Source organism: Staurois parvus, unplaced genomic scaffold (assembly GCF_062004578.1).
Source record: "Staurois parvus isolate SC_StPar_1 unplaced genomic scaffold, SC_StPar_1.0 ptg001154l, whole genome shotgun sequence".
NCBI classification, from domain to species: domain Eukaryota; kingdom Metazoa; phylum Chordata; class Amphibia; order Anura; family Ranidae; genus Staurois; species Staurois parvus.
The window spans coordinates 519,544-545,320 of NW_028318950.1; positions in this window are offsets into that span (position 1 = coordinate 519,544).

Genomic DNA, 25,777 nt, shown 5'->3' on the forward strand with positions numbered 1-25,777 from the left:
ACTGCAAAGTGTATGTAAACCCCAACAATGAACTTCTCTTTGGTTTGTTATATATATATGCTATATAAAATATTTTATCTGTTCATTAGGTGCAAAAATGACTTTTAATCCTTCCAGAAATTCAATAAGTGCCTAACTTCTTGCTCCCTTTGCTTCTACTGCACTGACACCTCAAGGGTTATCAATCCTGCTCTGTGAACTGCTGAACACCTTCCTCCTATTTTATGGAGGAGAAGGGAGTGGTATGTGTTTTGTATTCTAAATCAGGAGTGAGCAACATAGAGTGACAACAGTGCTCCTCCATAGATACAGTATGGTTAGTGTTGTCACCCTAGGACAGGAAGTGCATTAACCCATGGCCAGCACAGTAGCTAAATATGGGCAGCACAGTGGCTAAATGGTTAGCACTTCCACCTGGCAGTACTAGGGTCGTTGGTTCAAATCCCAACCACGGCACCATCTGCCTGGAGTTTGCATGTTCTCCCTGTGTGGGTTTCCTCTGGGTACTCCGGTTACCTCCCACACTCCAAAGACATGCTGGTAGGTGAATTGGCTCCTGTCCCTAGTATGTGTATGTATGAATGTGAGTTAGGGAGCTTAGATTGTACGCCCCTTGAGGGTTAGGGACTGATGTGAATGTACAATATATATGTAAAGCGCTGTGTAAATTGATGGCGCTATATAAGTACCTGAAATAATAATAACCCTTTTCTCTGCTAAAGCAGCACATGCATTTGAAAAATCATTTTAGGGCCGGAAGATAAGTTAAAACCCCCAAACGATATATATTTTCTGAAAGTGGTCACCCTAGAGAATAAAATAATGGTAGTTACACATTTTTATGTCACATGATATTAGCTCAACAGTTTAGGAAATGCAAAAGTTCAGTAAAAAATACACTAAAGTTAATTTTGGAGCACACAAAAGAAGAATATTACCCAATTTTTGGGGAAAATATATAAAATGAGGTTGCAAGGAATAAATAAATACCCAACATGTCAAGGCTTAAAATTGTGTGTGCCAGTGAAACGGCGACAAACATTGGTAAGTCCATACAGGTAATCAGTTTAGAGATAACCATGAATAGCGGGCCTAGAATTATTGATCTCACTCTGGCGTGCACGGTGATATGTAACATGGGTATCATAATCATTGTTTTCATACGTAGGTGCCCTTGACATGTGCTATTACATTTGTGCATGTATGTGCGTGTTAGGGACTCAAAAATTTGGGGGGGAGGGGGGTTTAAGTGCTTGGCTGTACCTTTAACATTTTACACTTTTTAATTTTTTTTTCCACTAAGCTATATTTTTTATCACATGGGGGCAAAATGTCTGTGCTCCATTAGCTTCTTCCCAGGCCATACTGGCTGAAGGAAATGACACCAGGACCCAGACCTGAAGTTTTACATGTTACTTCCGGGTCATTAGCAGGAATGGGAGATCAGCAAACAGATGTGAAGCTGAATGCATTATCAATTGCGAGAGATTCCCCCCGCTCATATATTCCATTAGGAACAAGTTGGTCCTGTGTGAAAAAAAGAGATCACTGTGTGTGGCTGATCCCTCTTGGCAGTGTTGGATGGAACTGGTAGGGATGGCTTATGGCTGTTGGTGGTGACAGTGATGAAGGGTAAAACTGCACGTGACTGGTCCATTGTGGTATTGTTGAATGGGACTGGTGGAGATGGCTTATGGTTCATGGTGGTGTCAGTAATGGAAGGTAACACTGAGTGATCTGCCCTTCTTGGAACTGTTGGATGGGGCAGGTGGAGATCACTTATAGTTCATGGTGGTGTCAGTAATGGAAGGTAACACTGTGAGTGATCTGCCCTTCTTGGAACTGTTGGATGGGACAGGTGGAGATGACTTATAGTTCATGGTGGTGTCAGTAATGGAGGGTAACACTGATGGTGGTGTTGGGGACCACAGTGCATGACCAATTTTTCATGCCATCAGTATTGGTGACCATTGCGCATGACCAGCGCTTCTTGGCACTGTTGAATTAAAATGGTAGAGATAGCTTATGGCTTGCGGTGGTCGCTGATCTCCCTCCACTCTACCCAGCAGCACCCACCCTGTCAGTCCTGGGCCCCTTGATAGGTACACAGAGCCAGGAAAAATGGTGGGGCGTGCATGGGGGGACTGGCACATACGAGGGTGTGTGGAAGTGATCAGCTGCTCAGTTGCTGGTTAGCTTTCATCTGACAGTTGGCTTGTCAGATTTACACTCCTGCCTTTTGGCTGCAGCCGCCAGATGTTCTAAATCCCCCTGCTGCCACCGACATATAGCATACGGTGATGGCAGTAAAGGGGCTAATGGTAGGATCACCAGGTGAAAACGTAAAGGAAAAATATCTGGAAAAAGAAAACTAATGAAGCCACCCAGGGGCGGACTGACAACACATGGGGCTCCCGGGCAATAGGGGATCATGGGGCCCCTGTGTCCTTGCCCAAACTCAAAAAAGCCTATGAAAAAGGTACCAGGGGCATCTCACGGGGGCCCCTACTGTCCCCTGGGCCCTTGGGCAGTGCCCGAGTTTCCAAATGGTCAGTCTACCCCTGAAGCCACCACATCTAATGATAGGTAATCTGTATCGTACTGTATGACAGTTTTTTCATGGGTTGATATATGTTTGGATGCCAGACTTGGCAGATCATAGCTGCAAAAGGGGTATGAAGCAATATCCCTTATGTGGGCATTTGTACACAATACAGATGACCAAAAGCCCTGCACCTCTCTGCCACAAAGAAAAACCCATTTCGGGCCCAGATCGTCATTTCACTTTTTAATTAGTGGAAGCTGAGAAGTTCTCTGGTCAGGTCCAAACTGCAGTGGATTGATCTCCTCACTCCTAGAAAAGAATGGCTGGATTTAGGACGTGGATTCAGCATTTGTGAACCAATTAACCTTTCACATTGGGAAACAGCCATGCATATAATACATTTTAAACAGTGGAGTAATGGGCTGCAGAACCTCCAAAAATAATGATTTAAACTCGAGACAGCAGAGAAGAGATCCAGGCTGTCTGTTAATCACCGAAGTGAAGTGTTAGACTTGCCTGAATATTCCGCTGGGTAATGGAGAAGTCAGAAAATCAGCGCTCAGAGATAAAAAATTGAAGTAGAGAGACAGATACGAGGACTGTTTGTGCCGCAAGGGACGATAATCATCATCTGCGAATTAAAAAATCCAACAAGGGGTGAAAGAGGGCAGTTAGGAGAGCTCGAAATTGAAAATGAAAATGTTACTGCGGCGGAAAATATGAGCCGTGATAACGTATTTCTCCTAACCAAACGCAGAAAAGTAATGATTGCTCAGAGATTAAAAGGTGTATAGCCTAAAATACTAAAAAATATGAATGTAATTGATTCAGTCAGTATTTTTGAGCGGTTTTATATGTTATAGTTCATTAACGTCAAGATATTCCTTACACTGGGGATAATCATATCGCTACTGTATTTTTCTAAGATATTAACGTGGAACTCCAGTTTTCAGCTAAAGGGTCCATTCAAGGGGAAGATTCCCAAGAAGTTCGGAAAACCTCCCCATGGGAGCAAACACCTCCAACTGAATTACCACATCAGAAACAGACCAATAATATCAAGCGGTGTTCATAATCTGGAGTATTGCTTTCTTTTATCAACTTATTATTGAGAAAACACCAATTGGGTGCACACAATTTGCATTAAAAACAGTAGTTTGCAAACATATGTGGAAGCCACGTGCCAAGGCACCTCTGTAAAGTGTGGTCCCTATCACCACCCCTGTCTTATGTCTCTCAATGGGAGCGAGATCTGGGTGGCTCGATTGCAGCGGAGGATTGGCGTAGGGCCTGGGGGATGGTGGCGAAATGTTCATTCAATACAGTCACTCTTGAGGCAGCCTACAAAGTTCTCCTGTGGTGGTACTGGGTCCCGGCTCGGATTTCTCACTTTAATCCGACTGTCAGAGATAGATGTTTCCGGAACTGTGGTCTATGTGGGGACGTCTTACACATTTGGTGGTCGTGCCCGCGATTGACAGGCTTCTGGTCTAGGGTTTTTGGTCTGCTACAAACGCTATTTCACATTAGGGTCCGTAGGGATGCAAGGGTGGCCCTTCTGCACTGCCTAATTTTGGGTCTGTCTAGATCTCAGCAGAAATTGGCATCCTACCTATTTATTTTGGCTAAACGTGCCATAGCTCAAGCTTGGAGAACCCCTTCGGTTGTCTTCCAAGGGGTGAAGACCCGGATGGATGATATGTTGATCAATGAACAGATATCTAGCATTCTTCATGATTCTCATCTGAGATTCCTTAAGGTTTGGGAACCTTGGATAAGATATTCCTTGCCATCCCTGCCCCCTACTAGTTATGGCCTCTTGTAGTTGCTGCCTGTGCTAGCACTGGATCCGTGATTCTCCTAGTCTCCCTTTCCTCTTATGTTTTCTTTCTGATTCCTTCTTTTTTTTTTCCTTTCTTCTAATCTTTTTTCTTTCCTCTTCTCTTATGTTGGACTACTGCTGATAATATTTGGTTCAGCTTTTTGCCGTCCTTCCTTGCTGTCATTGGACATTTTGTTATTTGGCTAATACAAGTCAGCAGAGTGTATCTGTTCTGTGTTATTGTTATGCTCGGCCCCTGCATGGGTGTATATTGAGCTTGTTATGTTCCTAAAACTTTCTTAATAAAAAATATTGAAGCAGAAAGTGTGGTCCCTAATGCCAGTCTAACAGAGCTCCCATCTTGGGCCATATAAAGCAATGAATAAATTGAGGGTAGTTATTCGTTCGAAGTAACCCATTCCTACATAAGGCCCCGTTCACATTGCGTTCATTTTTTGCAACATTTTTTGGAGCAGCACCATTCATTTGAATGGGCTGCTCTCTGCTTCAAAAATGCGCCAATATAGCTCCGGTACCTTTTTATTTGGAGCTGACTTTTTTGGGAAGTGCAGTTTTGATTGCTTTGCATGTGTTTTATCATGCGACAAAACACTTCTATCTTTTGCGCATTTTGGGTGCCATTAACAATGAATGGCACCCGAATGCGCATTGCTTTCGATTTTACTGCTTTCCAGAATCCCGGGCAGAATCACGCCATTCTAGAACGCTCAGATATGAATGGGGCCTAAAGGTGCAGGAACACACCAGAAGCCCAGCACAGCTGAAATGGCAGTTGAAGACTTCTGGTGTCAATATACAGAAATACAAGTAAAAAAAAAAAATGACAACTGCTCAGGTCAATTTATAGCTAGTATGAGCAGGGTGTAGGAGGATATGTCCCACAGTGTATTCATGGATTCCTTTGCTATGCCATTAAAGCCACCAACCATAAAGTAGGGTGGTAAACTTGTAGGCAGGTTGCCCTCTATAGTTATTTAGTTATGACTGCCCAAACCAAGGAGACCATATTCTTTGAACTCCCAAATCTGTGAGCAAGTCCTTCTCCTGATGTGGAGACACCCTCATTTCTCAAAGTGAGGGGATTTCTGTTAGCTTTTGAAACCACTGGGATCGAAATACCTCAGATGCGGTCCAGGATCTACAAGCTGGATTTCCAGTTCCTACTTCCACCCCACTTTATGTTGTCAAACTTGCCAATGCCTCTGCGTCATCAACAAACAGACATTCACACTCTGGTACAACTCTTCTCTGTAGGAACTCATTGTCATTACTTCTGAAATTGAAATGTTTTGAGCCCCTAGTCTGGATCTAACAGCACCATGTCTAGCAAAAGGCTGGTACCAAGTCAAAATCAGGTACTTACATGGCGTGTATTTAAAAATGCTTTAAATGATGTATTAATGATTATAGAAATGCATTATTTGCTTCCTTTATATCTGCCTGCATGACTAGTGCACCAGAGATAGGTTCATCCAGACCCCACTACACCACCATTACCCTTCCATACCAATCCCCTTTACTTACTATACTTACAGAAAACACAACACCAATTTTGGAGTAAAATGGCCAACACGGCCTTTTATTAACAAATCAAGTTTAAACACATCAACCATTCCTTATAACAGAAACATAAAGAGTTGTCGTTGGTCTTTGAAGGCACCCCCAAAACGATCCGAAATGCACCTGCGGACAACCATATTCCACTAGGCCTCCAGCCGCAACCAACCAGCTTGGAGACAACCATACCGTCCGCAGTGCAGCACCACCACCTTCCAGTTAAACCTTGGTTAACTGGAATGTTCCCGGGCACACCATACCAACGATGGGTCCCACACCATTTTTGTACCTCCAAGATAAGAACCGCCTCCAAAGACCAACCACCGCCCAGGAACCAAAATAACCCCCCCCCCCAGGAGGAACACAACACTCACCAAACAGGGCGGGCGGGAGGGAAGCTCTCTCTCCTACGTCCAGCTTCGACTGACACCCCTCACCAGGACACCCCACCCTAAGGTGCAAAAGACCCCACCTACACTCTCCCTCTACCAACCAGATCCCCCAGCTATCCTTTACCAACCCTAATACTATCATTAACCCTTTACACGTCTTCCTTCCCACTCTTGGCCTAGTCATGCCTGCCCTGCGCTAATTCTTTTCTTCTTTTATCGCTGCAGGCATTTCTGTTCAGCTTTAACAGTCTACAGGAGTAAAATAGGTTTATAGTAAAGTGTTCTTCAAATTTAAATGCCGAGTTGGAATTTCCCTTTTTTTAGATTCCTGTTTCACAAACCCTTCATACATAATCTTGCTTTTCGAAATCATCTAAAGTGCTTACTGCTTTAAGTGTTGAAGGTGGGAAATCCTTTGTTACGATCATCACAGATATAATGTGCAGCATCTGTTGCATAATGGGCAGCTTGCTGCCTCGCAACAATTTGTGTATTTCTTTAAAAAAGAGAAAGATCTGAAGCCGGTTCATGTTTTAATACAGAAAATCTGGTTTGAACATTTTCCAGAACTGAAGGCTCTCTTATGTATAGAATTACATCGGCTACCAGTGAAATGATATTGTGTTATTTATTACCTGTTCAGCTTAATAACGTCAAGGAGCCTTTGAGGGATGGATGTTATGTGTTTCAGCATTATACAAAATGTAAAAAATTTGTAATTTATTGTTAGTCAAGCATTTCTAAATCATGGCCTTGGAAAGTCAAAGCAGACCTAAACTCCAAACACAAGTCTACGCCGTAGTAACAATATAGCTCTGTTAGTAAAACTTTCATTAGTAAAAAGCACTACCATGCATAAACGTTTGCTACCCTCAACATCTTTCTAAATGCCCAAGGAGCCCAAACCTCTGTTGCTTCCTAATATAAAAATGTTAATGTGTCAGTTGGACCTTCCCCCCTTCCACATTTTGCCATTGGTTCCTAAACATGATTGGTGGTCTCAGTGACCAATAGGGATGCAAAAGAGGTGCAGAGGAGTGTGTCAATGCTTGAGTTTGCTCTCCAAAGTCGACATTTGCATATTAAAGACTTACAACCAGGGGCGGACTGACAACTCATTGGGCCCCCGAGCAATAGGGGATCATTGGGCCCCTGTGTCCTTGCTCAAACTCAAAAAAGCCTATGAAAAGGGTACCAGGGGCATCTCATGGGGCCCCCTACTGACCCCCTGGGCAATAGGGGATCATGGGACCCCTGTGTCCTTGCCCAAACCCAAAAAGCCTATAAAAAAGGTACCAGGGGCATCTCATGGGGCCCCCTACTGACCCTGGGCCCTCGGGCAGTGCCCGAGTTTTCAAATGGTCAGTCCACCCCTGCTTACAACTTTTCTGGAGAGCTACAATAAACGAGCCATTTCATTTAATAAAAAAGCAAAGCAAACTTCTATGTATGAATTTTTGGAACCTAAACCTCTTTCTAAGTACCCTAGGAGCCCAAACATCTAAGGTAGAGATGAGCGAATCGAACTTGGCGAAGTGGAATTCGTTTCGAATATTAGGAAAAATTCGAATCGAATCGAAAATTTTTCCAAAAATGGCGGCGACATGTGTGGCGACGGAGCGGGGATCTCTGGGAAGGCACGCAGACAAGGCGCGCTGACCCATAATGCATTCATTCATGACATGTGATCGCATTAGCCAATCAGCAGCCAGCCAGCCAGCACTGTGTAATGGTGGAGCTATAAATTGCGGCCATTTTACAATTCTCCATTTGCCTCCGGTCATTCAAGAGAGACAGACCTCTCTGTATTAGGGACAGAGTTAGGGCCACAGATACTTTAGGGACACAGAATCGTTACTTAGGGACACAGAATTGTTACTCAGGGACACAGAACTGTTACTCAGGGAAAGACACAGAATTGTTACTGAGGGACACAGAATTGTTACTGAGGGACACAGAATTGTTACTCAGGGACACAGAATTGTTACTCAGGGACACAGAATTGTTACTCAGGGACACAGAACTGTTACTCAGGGACACAGAATTGTTACTCAGGGACACAGAACTGTTACTCAGGGACACAGAATTGTTACTCAGGGACAGACACAGAATTGTTACTGAGGGACACAGAATTGTTACTCAGGGACACAGAATTGTTACTGAGGGACACAGAATTGTTACTCAGGGACAGACACAGAATTGTTACTGAGGGACACAGAATTGTTACTGAGGGACACAGAATTGTTACTGAGGGACACAGAATTGTTACTCAGGGACACAGAATTGTTACTCAGGGACACAGAAATGTTACTCAAGGACACAGAATTGTTACTCAGGGACAGACACAGAATTGTTACTGAGGGACACAGAATTGTTACTGAGGGACACAGAATTGTTACTGAGGGACACAGAATTGTTACTCAGGGACACAGAATTGTTACTCAGGGACACAGAACTGTTACTCAGGGACACAGAATTGTTACTCAGGGACAGACACAGAATTGTTACTGAGGGACACAGAATTGTTACTGAGGGACACAGAATTGTTACTCAGGGACACAGAATTGTTACTCTGGGACACAGAACTGTTACTCAGGGACACAGAATTGTTACTCAGGGACACAGAACTGTTACTCAGGGACACAGAATTGTTACTCAGGGACAGACACAGAATTGTTACTGAGGGACACAGAATTGTTACTGAGGGACACAGAACTGTTACTGAGGGACACAGAATTGTTACTTAGGGACAGACACAGAATTGTTACTGAGGGACACAGAATTGTTACTGAGGGACACAGAATTGTTACTGAGGGACACAGAATTGTTACTCAGGGACACAGAATTGTTACTCAGGGACAGACACAGAATTGTTACTGAGGGACACAGAATTGTTACTGAGGGACACAGAATTGTTACTCAGGGACACAGAATTGTTACTCAGGGACACAGAACTGTTACTCAGGGACACAGAATTGTTACTCAGGGACACAGAACTGTTACTCAGGGACACAGAATCGTTACTCGGGGACACAGAATCATTGAATTAAAGAGTATGTCAGACAACACGCAGAGGAGTGTCAGAGGAGGCCATGTTTTAGGAGCGAGCAGACGTGGCAGCAGAGGAAGGGGTCGAGGCAGCACTAGTCGCAGCCAGAGGCCAGTGCTCCCGGTATCATCCAGCGGTCGTGTCTCCACCGACAACCCTGCCGTCATCGATTTGTTGGCTCGGTCGTCTTCCTCTTCCCAGGTCACCTCTGACACCTACAGACAACGGTCGGTGGGTACGTCAGATACGTCAGGGTACGTCAGGTACGTACGTCCTCTACCTGCCCCTGTCCTTTGGTGTTCCCTCACCAAGCGAAGTATCGCATGCTGTGGGCTCAGCCCCACTGTACAGTGAGGAAGAGCTAACAGAGGGCGGTCAGGAACGGGGGGAGACATCCGCCTCTTCAGCAGCCAGACGAAGAAGTACTGGCGAGGAGAGTGGCTCGGTAGCCGGTCTAGAGACAGGTCTGTCTCCTGACCCACACGCAGCTGAGGGGGCTAGTAGTGAGGCGGAGACCCTATTTGATGATGATGAGGCTGATCGCACTTGGCAGCCTCGTCGTCATCAGGCTATTTCTTCCACATCATCAGGAGAAGAGGGTGCCAGCTTGGCAGCGAGCAAAACAGTCGGTGGGTTGCCCAGGAGGCAGCAGGGTCGCAGCAGTGTCAGTGGAGGCAAACGGCCACGGAGTAGAGCACCAGCTCCACTGCAGCCTACCACCACGGCCAGTAGTGGTGCCGGTGTGCACGGAGGAAGTAGCAGTCAGCCAGTGAGGAGTAGCGGGGGCAAAGTTTCCTACTCGGCGGTGTGGCAATTTTTCGTCAAGCCGCCCGAGGAAGTAAACGTAGCCGTATGTCGACTATGTGGGCAGAAAGTCAAGCGTGGCCAGGGGGCCCATGTTGGGACTACAGCGTTGCGTCAGCATATGCAGCGTCGCTATTCGGTGGCCTGGGAAAACCGTGATAAAGATACGGCGGTTCTGCCTGCCCCAGCCCCCGCTCCATCACCCGCTCCGTTACTTGCTCCGTCACCCGACGTCAATCGCCCTCTATCAGCCAGTCAAGGCTCCAACACCTCTGCTGAGGGGAGTTGTCGCTCGTTGGCATCTTCCGCTCGTTCAGATGCTCCTTCTCCTGCTACTCCTCTTCACGGATTCCGTCAGCAGTCTTTCTTGGAATCCGTTTCCAAGAGACAACAGTTTGCGAGCACGTACCCGACGGTGCAAAAGCTGAACGTCCTCCTGTCCAAGTTGCTGGTGCTGCAGTCCCTTCCTTTCCAAGTGGTGGACTCAGCACCTTTCCAAGAAATGATGGCTTGTGCCGAGCCGCGGTGGAGAGTGCCAAGCATTTCTTCGCCACAAAGGCAGTGCCAGCCCTGCATTCACATGTAGAAGAGATGGTGGGCCAGTCTTTGAGCATGTCGGTCTCTGCCAAAGTGCACGGCAGCGCCGACGTGTGGAGCTGTAACTACGGTCAGGGACAGTACATGTCATTTACGGCCCACTGGGTGAACGTGGTGCCGGCACAGCCGCACCAGCAACTTGGACAGGTCACGCCGCTTTTGCCTCCACGTTTGCACGTCCTTGGTCCAGCAAAGATGTCCGCCTCTACCACCTCTTCTTCCGCCGTGTCCTCAGCCGCCACCCCCGTGCCAAGTCCCATTACCCGACCGGCATATCACATGTGCAGGACGCAACGGTGTCACGCTGTGCTGCACCTGGTATGCCTTGGCGAACGTAGTCACACAGGGGAAGAACTTCTGAGTGTAATGAACAGAGAAATTGACAGATGGCTGTCTCCGCGCAAACTGAAAATCGGAACCATGTTGACCGACAACGGAAAGAACATGGTGTCTGCTCTGCGTCAAGGAAGGTTGTGCCATGCGCCATGCATGGCTCACGTGTTCAATCTGGTTGTCAAGCGGTTCCTAAAATCCACCATCCCACTGCAAGACATCCTTAAAATGTCACGTAAACTTTGCATGCATTTCAGCCATTCCTACACCGCAAAGCACAACCTCCTTGAGCTGCAGCGGCAGAACGGAATTCCACAGCATCGCCTGATCTGCGACGTTGCAACAAGGTGGAATTCAACCCTACACATGTTAGACCGCCTTTACGAACAGCGAAAGGCCATCACCGATTTCCTGATGTTACAAGCGGATAAAGGTACTCCCCTGTGTAACTTAGATGTCAGCCATTGGCAGCTCATGCGTGACACCTGCCGCTTGCTCAGGCCCTTTGAGGAGGCCACGCTATTCGTGAGTCGGCAGGACTATGGGATGAACGACGTCATTCCTCTGTTGCACGTCCTGGAACAAATGCTGTTAACAATGGCTGGTCAGGGTGCGGTAGACGTGGCGCACAGATCTCAACGCCACATGACCCCTGTGGGGGCAGGACAGGAAGAAGAGGAGGAGGTAGAGGAGGACATTGGTGCTCAGGAATTATTGAGTGAAATGGGTGGTTTTTCCACTCAGCGGACAGGAGTGGAGGAGCAGGAGCATCTGGTAGAGGAGGAGGAGGAGACAGAGGACCCAGACGCACCGTGGCAGTATGCTGTGGAGATGGAGGCAGGGAGTCCCTCGCATTCCTTGGCACAAATGGCCCATAGCATGCTCGGTTGCTTGCGTAGCGACAGCCGAATAATAACCATCAGACAGAGGGATGACTTTTGGCTGTCCACCTTGTTGGACCCTCGCTACCGTTCAAAAATGGTGGCCTTTTTCACACCTGCTGAGAGGGAGGCCAAAATAACGTACTATAAAAACCACCTATGTAGTCAGTTGGTCTCTGCCTTTCTGCGCCAACGTCCATCCTCAGACACTGTGGGCCCTGTGCGCTAGCGTTCCGCTGCCATGGCAGCAGGGGAGGGGTGGGGTGGTAGGAGCAGTGGCAGCTCCACCAGCAGCGGCTGCCTCAGTCTGCAGTCGATGATGAGTAGCTTTCTTCACCAGCGCAGTGAGGAAACTACTAACCAGCCGCAGCAGCAGCAGCAGCATCAGGTGGACCTGGAGCAGGAGCTCAAACAACAGGCTTGGGCCTACTTGGACAGCACCCTGCCAACCGAGGTAGTCCCCTTGACTACTGGGCAACGAAACTTGACCTTTGGCCCCAACTAGCTGAATTTGCCCTTGAAAGGCTGTCATGCCCGGCCAGTAGCGTGGCATCGGAGCGCGTGTTTAGTGCGGCAGGAGGTATTGTAACTCCGCGGAGGACACGACTGTCCACCCAAAGTGTGCAGAGACTCACGTTTGTGAAAATGAATCAGGCGTGGATTAGTCTGGATTTCAAACCACCAGTTCCTGACACAACTGACTAAATCCGCCATGAATCATGCCCCAAACATGTTAACTCTGCCATGTGCCACTTTCAAGTCTCCTCACACTGCTGGTGGGTTCCATTTTGTCATAGGGTGCTGGCAGATTACGGGCCTCCCATTGCTGCTGCCAGGCCCGTAATCTGCCATGGGCCCCCGTACCGCCTCCTCATGCTGCTGCCAGGTCCAGAGTCTCTCATGGGTCCATGTACGGCCTCCCATTGCTGCTGTCTCCATCGCCACACTCTGCCATGTGCCACTTTCAGGTCTCCTCACACTGCTGGTGGGTTCCATTTTGTCATAGGGTGCTGGCAGATTACGGGCCTCCCATTGCTGCTGCCAGGCCCGTAATCTGTCATGGGCCCCTTTACCGCCTCCTCATGCTGCTGCCAGGTCCAGAGTCTCTCATGGGTCCCTGTACGGCCTCCCATTGCTGCTGTCTCCATCGCCACACTCTGCCATGTGCCACTTTCAGGTCTCCTCACACTGCTGGTGGGTTCCATTTTGTCATAGGGTGCTGGCAGATTACGGGCCTCCCATTGCTGCTGCCAGGCCCGTAATCTGCCATGGGCCCCCGTACCGCCTCCTCATGCTGCTGCCAGGTCCAGAGTCTCTCATGGGTCCCTGTACGGCCTCCCATTGCTGCTGTCTCCATCGCCACACTCTGCCATGTGCCACTTTCAGGTCTCCTCACACTGCTGGTGGGTTCCATTTTGTCATAGGGTGCTGGCAGATTACGGGCCTCCCATTGCTGCTGCCAGGCCCATAATCTGTCATGGGCCCCTGTACCGCCTCCTCATGCTCCTGCCAGGTCCAGAGTCCCTCATGGGTCCCTGTACGGCCTCCCATTGCTGCTGTCTCCATCGCCACACTCTGCCATGTGCCACTTTCAGGTCTCCTCACACTGCTGGTGGGTTCCATTTTGTCATAGGGTGCTGGCAGATTACGGGCCTCCCATTGCTGCTGCCAGGCCCGTAATCTGCCATGGGCCCCTGTACCGCCTCCTCATGCTGCTGCCAGGTCCAGAGTCTCTCATGGGTCCCTGTACGGCCTCCCATTGCTGCTGTCTCCATCGCCACACTCTGCCATGTGCCACTTTCAGGTCTCCTCACACTGCTGGTGGGTTCCATTTTGTCATAGGGTGCTGGCAGATTACGGGCCTCCCATTGCTGCTGCCAGGCCCGTAATCTGCCATGGGCCCCCGTACCGACTCCTCATGCTGCTGCCAGGCCCGTAATCTGTCATGGGCCCCTGTACCGCCTCCTCATGCTGCTGCCAGGTCCAGAGTGTGTCATGGGTCCCTGTACGGCCTCCCATTGCTGCTGTCTCCATCGCCACAGTCTGCCATGTGCCACTTTCAGGTCTCCTCACACTGCTGGGGTGTTACATTTTGTCATAGGGTGCTGGCAGATTACGGGCCTCCCATTGCTGCTGCCAGGCCCGTAATCTGTCATGGGCCCCTGTACCGCCTCCTCATGCTGCTGCCAGGTCCAGAGTGTCTCATGGGTCCCTGTACGGCCTCCCATTGCTGCTGTCTCAATCGCCACACTCTGCCATGTGCCACTTTCAGGTCTCCTCACACTGCTGGTGGGTTCCATTTTGTCATAGGGTGCTGGCAGATTACGGGCCTCCCATTGCTGCTGCCAGGCCCGTAATCTGCCATGGGCCCCCTACCGACTCCTCATGCTGCTGCCAGGCCCGTAATCTGTCATGGGCCCCTGTACCGCCTCCTCATGCTGCTGCCAGGTCCAGAGTGTGTCATGGGTCCCTGTACGGCCTCCCATTGCTGCTGTCTCCATCGCCACACTCTGCCATGTGCCACTTTCAGGTCTCCTCACACTGCTGGTGGGTTCCATTTTTTCATAGGGTGCTGTATGGCCTCCCATTGCTGCTGCCTCCACCGCCACACTGTGGCTCCACACTCTGGTTTTGGCCCCGTGACTGCCCAAATGAGTGAAGTGTGCGGTGATTCTAAGATCGACGGCACTCATCTGCATGTCATACTGACTGACAGTATTATTTCTCTTCCCCAGCAGACTCCAAGGGCATTTAAATTAAGGGTACAGTGTTCTGCACTAATATAAAGGCTCTCTGAAGCCTAGAAACACCCTTTTTATAAGTTAAATTCGCAGCGAATATATTCGCATCGAATCAAATTTATTCCTCGAATTCGCCGAATCAGCCGAATCGAATTTTTGAATACTTCGCTCATCTCTAATCTAAGGTTTCCTGATATTAAAATGTAATTGTGCCATTCCTCCTTCCACATCTTGCTGTTCATTCCTAAGAATGATTGGTGGCCTCGGTGACCAATAGGCAAGCAAAAGAGATGCAGAGGGGTGAGACAGTGCTTGACTTTGTTTCCTATATTTGGATATTTAAGACCTGACTTTTCTGGGATGCTGGATGAGCCATGTAACATGGCTGATGAAGGAGTCCTGTGATTCTCTGAAATGTTGTTTCTGTAACTAAGATGTGATTGCTGAATAAAGCTTTGGACCCATTCTGCAGATCCTTGGTGTGCTGGTAACATATTTCTTGTTTTGGATGTCTTCAGTTTCTGGCTGTTGGTTGCTCTAGCACCCAATTACATTTATAGTCAATTTCAGGAACATGTGCATTTTGAGTGTTGTGCTTAGAATCATATCACAAACACTTGTTCTTTAATTAATAGGCATCCATCCAAACACCCTCAACTCAAACACCCTCCAGCCCTTTTGTTTTACTTCCAGTAGCATACCTAAGAGCCATTGTCTCCATGAGAAAATCCATAAGGAGGGAGGTTTGTGATGCAGGATTTATATGCTAGCCTGGACCTTTCCAAAACCACCATCACATTTTCCTGCTGGTGGGAACACCGTAAAAGAGAGGCAGTGCCTCTGCCCAGAAGGACACACAATTGCACATGTGTACCTTTGTAAAGGACTGCACACAGAGGAATTTGTTTGCACCAGCACTGTTTCTCTCCCCATGGAGGGCAATGGAAATAAAAAAGTAACTTGATGTAGATCATATGGAGGCCAGAAGAACATCTGAAGGAGGTCACAAGCAAATGTAAAAGAACATCTCAAGCTGAATGCTCCCTGTATCTGCAGATCTACACAAGCTCCAAAATTCTGCCACACTCCAGCTGGAATAATCCTCTGACTGGACAAGTAAGGGACCCCATGGCCTTGAAGTGGCGGAGTACAGGTTGCTTTAGGGCAGTGCCAGGACTACATCCTTTAGCACCCAAGGTGAAATGGCCAATGTGTGCCTCCCAGCCCGCCATGAGCTATAGGTTGCAGATCCTGCCCCCTCCCTGCTGAAGTTACCAAGCTTGCTGCCTTTTCTGCCTACCTGTCAGACAAGTCCTGGTTTAGGGAAACATTGCTCTGGGTTCCCCTCACTGCCCAAGCAGTGAACCCTTGGACACATGAGTGCAAATGAACACTGAGCATTTGTCTGTAAGGGGGCTGCTATAGGTGATGCACACACCCCTCTTCTTGTTCTGTGGCTTGGTACCAGACCTGTCCTAACTTCTCTTGAGCCTTTGCTTGGCCTGTCTTGGATTAATCTAGTATTTCTGTCCTCTAGACCTTCGCCTCCTGTCTCCAACCATGTTTCTGCTTATTTCTGTTGTACCTCCGACCTCATTTTTGTTTGTCTGAACCACTAAAGTTCTCCAACCCTTCTGACCACACCCAACATCCCCCCTGGAGACCACCAGAACAACAAAGCTTTGTTCGAACATTTAAAGAAAAATAGTTTGTCAGAATATTCTTTTTTTGCCATCACTGAGTCAAAAAGTTTGTTTGAAAGTCCTTATCTCTTCTATTTAAATGGAATCCTAGACGTATTAAACAGGTTTCATTGCAATATGTATTATTGTACAAAAATCATATTCACAGCTACAATTTTGTTAATTTGAGAAAGATTTTCCATCTTATTCCTACGAACCTTCTTGTCACTATGATCGGAAAAGAAAATTGATTTGATACCGCTATTAGAAAATCTAATGAAATGAAAAATTTAAATTTCGAAATGAAATTTTACTGGTGTATAGCCAGCTTTACCCACCCTTGGACACTTTCTAACATAAAATCACTAGAAGGAGAATTTAGAAAATGTAAAGTTGCATAAAAGTTGATCTTAACCTCAATCTCTAAACCATTCTTAACGACTTGCTGACCGCAGATAGCCGAATGACGTCTTCACTGGGGCCAACCAGTTCTCTGAGGACGTCATATGATGTCCTCCTAGAACGCGCTCTCCTGCGCACCTCCGGGGGCGCGCACCTGGTGATCTCTGTGATCGTTGTGTCCTACGGATATGATAAAAGGCCAATCACAGCGGCCTTTTACCACATGATCAGCCGTGTCCATTGACACACTGATCACTGGGAAATCCAATTGCCGGTTATTGGCTGCACTTTCCTCATGCTGCCACAGCGTGAAAAGTACTGCCGAGAACCGTCAGTTGTCAGAGAAGGGATCAGCACCGATCATCAGGGCACTGATGATCGGTGCCTAGCAGTTCCACACACCAGTTCCACCCACCTGTGCCCATCAGTGAAGTGCCATCCATCAGTGCTGCCCAGCAGTACCATGCATCAGTGCCGTCAGTCAGTGCCCATCAGTGCTGCCTATTAGTGCCCATCACCAGTGCCCATCATCAGTGTTACCTATCAGTGCCCATCATCAGTGCTACCTATCAGTGCCCATCATTGCCGCCTATCCGTGCCACCTCATCAGTGCCGCCTATCCGTGCCACCTCATCAGTGCCACCTATCAGTGCCCATCAGTGCTGTCTATCAGTGCAGCCTTATCAACGCACATCAGCGAAGGAGAAAAATTACCTGTTTGCAAAATTTTATAATAGAAACAAAGAAAAACTTTTTTTTTAACAAAATCTTTGCTCTTTTTTTGTTTATAGCGTAGAAAATAAAACACCCTGTGGCAAGTAAGTACCACCAAAAGAAATCTCTATTTGTGTGAAAACAAATAATAAAAATTTCATATGGGTACAATGTTGCATGACTGCGCAATTGTCATTCAAAGTGCAACAGCGCTGAAAGCTGAAAATTGGCCTGGGCGGGAAGGGGGTATAAGTGCCCGGTAGGCAAGGGGTTAAACAGGTTTCACTGTAACCCTAGGGGTTACTTGAGTTGTGGCTGATTGACGTCCCATTTGATGTTGTCTGGAAAGTTCTGGGTCCAGTACTACACGCCAGCGCCAGGGCACCAGTTATCTTTTTAGCTGTCTGGAAGGAAGGGGGTGCTTCTGAACGCCACTGTACGGGGATTGTTTTTTCATTGGTCAGCAGTATAAAGAGCATTTTTCCCACTGACCCCCGATTGATTTTAGCAGGGGCCACCTGAGATCTGAAAATTATTTCAAGTATTCCTCCTGGGTAAAAAGGTTGAGAAGGGCTGCTGTGAACTGCCATTTCAGAAGTTGTTTTGTATCTTTTTAAAGGGTAACTCCACTTTCGTGGGAAAAAATTAGCAAATAAAAACATTAATAATATAGCATATACAATTTTGACACAAGTCATATTGTAATTGAATGTTATTAAAAATGACCTTTCCTTTTCAATCTACAGTGCTGTAATTGCATTTATAAAGCAAATATGGAAACCTGGAGGTATTGTGTCCGAAGAATGTGTACAGAATGCCCCCAGAAACATCATTTCCTGCTGGTGTGATTGGCTCACTGATTTTCCCAGAAGTCAGATTTCAGGCATCCCCTGCAACAAAAATGTCATTTTTGGTGAGATACTCCCAAGAGGAAATTACATCTAAAGGGATGCAGACCCTGCACTTTAAGGCTCATGTATTCTGCAGCTAATAAACTGACGTTTAGGAGCTTTTCTGAATTTTTTTCAGCAGCCCCTGAACTCTCCCTAATGTTTTCCTATGTGTCCATGTACACATCGTCATTTACTGTCGTTTACAGGCATTTGAGTTTACAGTCGTTTTTTTGGAACGCAGAAAACTTACATTCAGCAGTCGATTTTATCGGCGTTTCAAACGCAAAACACTTGTAAATGCGGAAAATCGCGTTTATAAGCGTTTGCGTTTGTACATTTTTTTTTAACTCTTCCAGTTCCCGATGCTGTCCAGAGCATTTTTTCATCATGAAAAATGCATGCAAAGCATTTTCAAGGTACTCAAATGGACAAAACACTGAACACAGGATGTTCCTACCAAGCTTGTCAGACATTGTAATGACCAATTCACACCTCAGACCTCTCCCACCCTTGGAAACAAAAGATATGTTAATGACCATTCACTCCTCAGACCTCTCCCACCCTTGGAAACAAAAGATATGTTAATGACCATTCACACCTCAGACCTCTCCCACCATTGGTAGTTTACAGGCAGTCGAGTTTACAGTCTTTTTTTGAACGCATCAAACTTGCGTTCACGAGTAGATTTTATCAGCGTTTCAAACGCCAAACGCTTGTAAACGTGGCTAACCGAATTTATAAGCATTTGCGTTTAGAAGTGTTTTTAACTGTTCCATATCCAGATGCTGTTTGGAGCCTTTTTTCATCATCAGAAATGCATGCAAAGTGTTTTCCATGTATTCAAATGGACCCGGTACACCAGCGCAGTCAGTTCCAGGTTTTGCATGAAGGAATAAATGGTAGAACGTGCCGCATTATGCTCATGATGGGATCCATAGTGACTACAACCAGAAAAGACAGGTCATCTCAACACATACTGCTCTCTCTGCTTCTGCTCTCTCTATTTCTCTCAAAATGTCTGAACTAGTTAATTTTTTACTGTTTTTCAGTGCATTGTGGGAATTTTGGAAGGTCTCCTGAGATTATCTTAAAAAAATGCTTCTAAACGCAAACGCACATAAACGCGGTATGCAAACACGGCTAAACAGACTTTTTTTAACCTACGTTTTCCAGCAGTCAGTTTCCATTGTTCAGAAGTGTTTTCCAAATGTCCCGTGTACATGGAGCCTAATTCACTAGAGCCCTTCAGGTGCAGCATCTGAATGATAATTATAAAACCGCTCCCATACAGATTCACTCACATGGACACAGACAAACAAACAGCTATTTCTTCAGACTAACAAAAGGTAGGAATCTGCAACAAAGTTTGTTAAAATCCTTGCAATGTACATAGATCATGCAGAGGGGAAGTTTTTTTTCTCAACAAAAGTGGAGTTACTTGTTCAGGTACTTCCTGTTATGAGGTGACAACGGTCTCCTATTGCTCTCCTATGTTGTCACTTAAGTCACATGCACCCTTCAATCAGCTGTGCCAACACACACCATTCTCACCATCTGGAAGCTGGTCTAGGGCAATGACGTACAGCCGACTCAACGTCTTTCACATCACCTTCATTAAAGTGTTAGGATGTTAACTTAAATTGTGAACTCATTGAAATCATCTCATAAAAGACCATTTTGCTCTGCATGGTAGACTCCACGTCTGTAATAGATGAATAAACTGATACAATTAATCCCAGGAATAATGATTATACATAATAATCCACAATCATTCAAGGCTTTAGTGTTTGTCAGTCCCAGTGGTACCATACCTGATCTCAGCAAGGTGAGAATGGTTATTGGCATAATTAGTATTTCATGTGTATTCCACTGTGAGTTCAATAAAAACAGAGCAGCTAATTAAAGCCTGGAAGCTCTCCACTTCTTATTATTTAGATGACCCAGTGCTGTCAGTACTATTCCCCCGTGCACACAGAGATCTCTCTCCAATCAAGACGTACAGAATGTTCTGAGGTGTCTAAGTAGATATAACACAATCCAGCATCTTTGGGGCCAACCCGCTGCTCTTACCAGCCAGCGGAGCCAAAGAAAACACCTCTCCTGATTTTATTATTGGGTCCACAAATGTACTTTAGATTCAGATAATAATACACAGGCGAGGCAAGGATGTGTGATTATGATAGGAAAAATAAAAAAAAATTAAAAGATAGATACTGTAGATAGATAGATAGATAGATAGATAGATAGATAGATAATAGATAGATAGATAGATAGATAGATAGATAGATAGAGTAGATAGATCAATCTATTTTGCAGTGCTGTTATCCTAACATACACTATATTACCAAAAGTATTGGGCCAGCCCTCCAAATCATTGAATTCAGGTGTTCCAATCCCCTCCATGGCCACAGGTGTATACAATCATCACCTAGGCATGCAGACTGCTTCTACAAACATTGGTGAAAGAATGGGTCGCTCTCAGGAGCTCAGTGACTCCAAGCGTGGTCCCGTGATAGGTGGCCACTTGTGCAATAAGTCCATCCGTGACATTTCCTGGCTACTAAATATTCCACGCTCAACTGTTAGTGAGATTATAACAAAGTGGAAGCAACTGGGAACAACAGCAACTCAGCCACCAAGTGGTAGGCCACGTAAAATCACAGAGCGGGGTCAGCGCATGCTGAAGTGCACAGTGCGCAGAAAGTTGCCAACTGTCTGCAGAGTCAATAGCTAAAGACCTCCAAACTTGGTGTGGCCTTCAAATTAGCATAACAACAGTGCGTAGAGAGCTTCATGGAATGGGTTTCCATGGCCGAGCAGTTGCATCGAAGCCTTACATCACCAAGTGCAATGCAAAGTGTTGGATGCCGTGGTGTAAAGCACACCGCCACTGGACTCTAGAGCAGTGGAAATGTGTTCTCTGGAGTGATGAATCACACTTCTCGGTCTGGCAATCCGATGGACGTATCTGAGTTTGGCAATTGCCAGGAGAACGGTACTTGCCTGACTGCATTGTGCCAAGTGTAAAGTTTGTTGGAGGGGGGATTATGGTGTGGGGTTGTTTTTCGAGAGTTGGGCTTGGCCCCCTAGTTCCAGTGATGGGAACTCTTAAAGGGTCAGCATACCAAGACATTTTGGACAATTTCATGCTCCCAACTTTGTGGGAGCAGTTTGGGGATGGCCCCTTCCTGTTCCAACATGATGGCACACCAGTGCACAAAACAAGGTCCATAAAGACATGGATGAGCCAACTTGGGGTGGAGGAACTTGACTGGCCTGCACAGAGTCCTGACCTCAACCCTGCTGCCATGGCCAGGCATAGATATGAGAGTATAATGCGTTTTATGCATTTCAATGACAATACACTCAGTCATCCTCGGGGTGACCCTGAATTTGACCGGCTCCACAAAATTTGGCCCCTCATAAATCACCTTAACCAAAAATTTGCAGATGTCTCTACTCCCCAGCAAAAAAATCTGTGTTGATAAGTCCCTCATTAATTTTTCTGGCTGCCTTGCATTCAAACAATTTCTCCCCAGCAAGCGTGCCAGATATGGGGTCAAGATGTATAAGACCTGTGAGAGGGCAACAGGCTATACATATAAGTTTCGGATTTACGATGGAAAAGATAGTCACATGGAGCCCCCCCCGGATGCTCAGACTACATGGGGAGCAGTGGCAAGTTAGTTTGGGACTTGGTGTCATCCTTTTCCATATGGGGTTCTACTTATACGTGGACAATTTTTATTCAAGCGTGCCACTATTTAAACATTTCTACAATCTTGGAATTGGCGCATGTGGCACAGTGCGACCTAATCTCCTGGGCATCCCCCAACGGCTTGTAAATACCCATCTTAGAAAGGGGGAAAAAGCCTGCTTGAGGAATGAGGAGTTGCTCACAGTAAAGTGGAAGGACAAACGAGATGTTTTCGTCCTGTCTTCCATTCAAGAAGATACGACCATCCAAATTACAACAGCAGCTGGTGTTGTTGAGTAGCCCCTCTGTGTCCACGACTATAACATTAACATGGGAGGGGTGGACTTCAACGACCAGATGATGAAGCTGTACTTAGCTTCCCGAAAAACCAGATGCTGGTACAAAAAAGTGTCTGTTTATTTATTTCAGTTGGCTCTATATAAAGCTTTTGTGCTTTACAAAGCAATTGGACGAAGTGGATCCTTCAAAAAATTCCAGGAAGAGATCGTCATGGTCCTTTTTTATCCAGAAGGTGCTGTGGCCCAAACCTGCAACCCAGATGCAGTTAGCCGGCTGCATGAAAGGCATTTTCCTGATGCCATTCCCATAGTTGCCAACTGTCTCGAATTGCCCGGGACGGTCCTGGATTTTAAAGCCCTGTCACGGCCAGTCTTGGTCCTGGGCTCCGTCACGAAATAGGAAATATTCCCAGATTGTACAGTGTCCCCTGTCCTGTGCAGCTGGCACCACAAATCTTGTTCATTCTGAACAAGGAGACATGAGGACAGATCACTCCTCCACCCCTCTCCCTCCTCTGTCCAGGCGCTCTGATTGAGGACTCCCTGTGAGGCTTGGCAGCGTTAATTGGTTGGAAGGGGGTGTGGCCAGCCTCACAGATAATTGTGCCCAGCCTCTCCTTTTACCTAGGGCAGTGTGAGCAATGAAGGTGAGTGCTGTGGTGGTGGTAGGTATGTAGTGTATGTATATGTAGCATGTGTGTATGTAACATGTGTGTATGCAGGGTTGCCAACTGTTTGAATGTTTAGGGACAGTTTGTAAATTTAGGGTGCTGTGTCTGCAGTCTCTGTCTATCCCTTGCACCGTGTCCGCAGTCTCTGTCCATCCCTTGCACTGTGTCCGCAGTCTCTGTCCATCCCTTGTGCCGTGTCCGCAGTCTCTGTCCATCCCTTGCGCCGTGTACACAGTCTCTATCCATCCCTTGCGCCGTGTCTGCAGTCTCTGACCATCTCTTGTGCCAGGTACGCAGTCACTGACCATCTCTTGTGCCAGGTAAGCAGTCTCTGACCATCTCTAGTGCCAGGTACGCAGTCTCTGACCATCTCCTTTACTACACCTGTAGTCTCTGACCATCCCATGTATGCAGTCTCTGACCAACTCCTGTACTATGCCTGCAGTCTCTGACCATAGTCCTGCAGTAACCTCTAGCAACCAATCAGTGAGTCTGAACCACAGTTCTTTGTTTTTTGAGATAAGTCTATGATTGTGTTTATTTGTTTTTTTGGGATGTTGGAGTGGAGAGCAAAATTGAATAGGGGGGGGCCCAAGAGAATCTTAGATTCGGTTTAACTTCCCCCCGCCTTTAAGCCACGCGCAATATTTGGTGTAATTTAAACCACACCCATTTTTTGCCACAGCGCGAATGTCAGGAATGCCTTTCAGCAGCAGCACCAACTTGTTTACTCTGACAGCAACAGGGTATTGCTCTCAGAATATACATAAGTAGGTGTGTGCAGTGCTGTTGGATGAGATTTTTCATCCGCTAGGCTCCCAAAAAGTCTGACACATGTGGTATCCCCATACTCGGTAGAAGAAGCAGAATGTATTATGGGTGTAATTCCACATATACCCATGGCTTGTGTGAGCAATATATCATTTAAGTGACAACTTTGTGTAAAAAAAATGTTTTTGTCATTTTCCAAAAACTTGTGGAATAAAAATAAATCTTCCATGAACTGAACATGCCTCTCAGCAGATAGCTTAGGGTGTCTTCTTTCTGAAAAGGGGTCATTTGGGGGTGTTTGTATTGTCCTGGAATTTTAGCACCTCAACAAATTTGATAAGCAGTCAGAAAGTAAAAGCTGTGTAAATTCCATTATATATATCATAGTTTGTAGATGCTATAACTTTTACGCAAAGCAATCAATATACACTTATTGGAATTTTTTTTAACCAAAAACATGTAGCAGAATACATTTTGGCCTAAATTTGAGGTTTTTGGATATTTTTATGACAGAAATGAGAAAATATAGTTTTTTTTTGTTTATAGCGCGAAAAATAAAAAGCGCACGGGTGATCAAATACCACTGAAAGAAAGCTCTATTTATGTACAGCATTGCATGACTGCGCAATTACAATATCTATACCATAGTTTGTAGATGCTATAACGTTCACACAAAGCAATCAATATACACTTATTGGGATTTTTTGTTTACCAAAAACATGGAGCAGAAAACATTTTGGCCTAAATTTATAACTAACTTTGAGTTTACTATATATTTTTTTGGCAAAAGTAAAAAGTATTTTTTTTTTTTTGGTCTTTTTTTGTTTATAGTGCAAAAAATAAAAAGCGCACAGGTGATCCAATACCACCGAAAGAAAGATCTATTTGTGTTAAAAAAGGACATGAATTTAATTTATGTACCGTATTGCATGACCGTGCAATTGTCCGTTAAACTAGTGCAGCGCTGTATAGCAAAAAATGGTGTAAATTGCAAAATCTATACCATAGTTTGTAGACACTATAACTTTCACACAAAGCAATCAATATACACTTTTTGGGATTTTTGTTTTACCAAAAACATGGAGCAGAATAAATTTTAGCCTAAATTTATGACTAACTTTGAGTTTACTATATATTTTTTATAGCCAAAAGTAAAAAAAAATTGTATTTTTTCAAAATTTTCGGTCTTTTTTTGTTTATCACGCAAGAAATAAAAAGCGAACAGGTAATCAAATACCACTAAAAAAAAGCTCTATTTTTGTGAAAAAAAGGATGTAAATGTAATTTTGGTGCAGTGTTGCATGACCGTGCAATTGTTAGTTAAATTAACGCAGCGCTGTATAGCAAAAAATGGTGTAAATTGCAGTATCTATCCCATAGTTTGTAGACGCTATAACTTCCACACAAAGCAATCAATATACACTTATTGGGATATTTTACCAAAAACATGGAGCAGAATACATTTTGGCCTAAATTTATGACTAACTTTGAGTTTACTATATATGTTTTATAGCCAAATGTAAGAAAATATTGAATTTTTTTAATTTTCGGTATTTTTTTGTTTATAGTGCAAGAAATAAAAAGCGCACAGGCGATCAAATACCACTGAAAGAAATCTCTATTTGTGTGAAAAAAAGGATGTAAATTTAAATTTGGTGCAGCATTGCATGACCGCACAATTGTCGGTTAAATTAAAGCAGCGCTGTATAGCAAAAAATGGTGTAAATTGCAGTATCTATACCATAGATTGTAGACGCTATAACTGTCACACAAAGCAATCAATATACACTTATTGGGATTTTTTTCCCACCAAAAACATGGAGCATTTTGGCCTAAATTTATGACTAACTTTAAGTTTACTATATATTTTTTTTTGGCAGAAGTAAAAAGTATTGTATTTTTTTTT